The sequence below is a fragment of the Drosophila melanogaster genome, chromosome 3R (assembly GCF_000001215.4).
Source record: "Drosophila melanogaster chromosome 3R".
Lineage (NCBI taxonomy): Eukaryota > Metazoa > Arthropoda > Insecta > Diptera > Drosophilidae > Drosophila > Drosophila melanogaster.
This window is the reverse complement of record NT_033777.3, coordinates 6,065,859-6,067,419: the sequence shown is the minus strand read 5'-3', so window position 1 is coordinate 6,067,419 and position 1,561 is coordinate 6,065,859.

Below are 1,561 nucleotides of genomic sequence, written 5' to 3'. Positions count from 1 at the left end.
AGTTGGGCGTGGTTTATGGCCAGGCGAAAGTTTAACGGCAGAATTGGAGGCAAAACTGGTCACGGACCCAGTGAGTGCGCTTCTGTTGTTTAATTTATCAGACAGGGAGAACTGTTGCACTATGCACTGTGTGCGGGAACTTTTCAGTGGCATTAAATGCATTCAAGTTGCTTAATTTTTATGGCCAAAGATTGCAGGAGCAAGGCTAGCCGAGTGACCACCGCTGGGCCACGGTTGCAAAAAAGCTTTTAACAATTAAAATTTAAAAGTTCAGCATTTACGCAACACAAAAAATGAGGGCAGTGCAAATGCCAAGCGTGGCATAATCAAATTCTATGTGAGCATGCATAAAAGTTGCACCACTCAGCCTCTCACCCACACACACACACTCATTCAGTTCCAGTCTGTCTGGTGAATTGTGTGCACTCATTTGTGGTCATAAAGCATAAAACTCATAAAGTGGCGTTACAATTTTATGGTGTCCCAAAGTCACAACCGTGGGAGAAAATAGTGGTTCCTATTAGGGCTCGGAATCGAATGGGACTTACCTCCTCGAGTGCATATGCACCTGAATGAATATAACATGATATTACGAAATGGGTTAAACATTTGTGGCTTCAAAATACATACGACACTTCTTTGAATTATCTTTAGGAAATTGTTTTTAATTATGTTACAGCATTGTAACATAACAGTGCTCGATCCCAATTGTCGACCAAGACCACCTCCTGCCACATCTGCGGCATCCCTGCGGCTGCGGATGACTGTGGCAATGATGATGGTGTCTGTCTCGACTGCTGGTCCGTGGATTGGAGTTCTACCCACCAGACCATCAAGCGACAATGTAAATTTTGTGTTGAGCTTTTTAATTGTGAATATTGCAGAACGGGGGCCAGCAGCTCCTCTCCGGCGAAGGGACTCGCTCATACGCGAAACGAACTCAGACCGCAGCCACCGAACTCGCAACATTTTGGGGCAAAGGACGGAGCGATGGGAGCTGTGAGCTGGAAGCCGGACAATTTTATAAATAATAAAAAACAAACGCCACGAAAATAAAACTCGATTCGAAGGCAGCGGGCCACGTGCAAAGTAGACGGCAAATAAATTGCACGGCGGTTGGGGAGCGAAGTCGTCAAGGGTTCTGAGCCGCTTTTAATGCAAATGCAGCACAAAACGGTGTGGCCAAAAGTGCAAAATTGTGCATTTTAATTAAGGTGACCGACCGTTCGTTCTCCAGCAGTGCGTCTCCTTTACCCAGTTAACTTTTGCATTTGCATTTGGCTTAGACGCACACACAGACGCGTAATTTACAGCTCTTTTAATTAGCTGCACGCCAAGTTTTTATGAGAATTTACGCGTGCTCTTAAAGCGGCATATTGTACACTCAGAAAAAACCAAAAGATGCAAGTATATAGTTTGTAAGGACATTGAGCAAATACAATATAATAAACTTCTCTGACTTGAAGCTTAATCACGTTTAGTGTTAGTGTCTTATGCGATAAAAAATATTGTAGCATTGATTCAATTAAGTGGTACAATTTTAATTCAGATATCTTATATA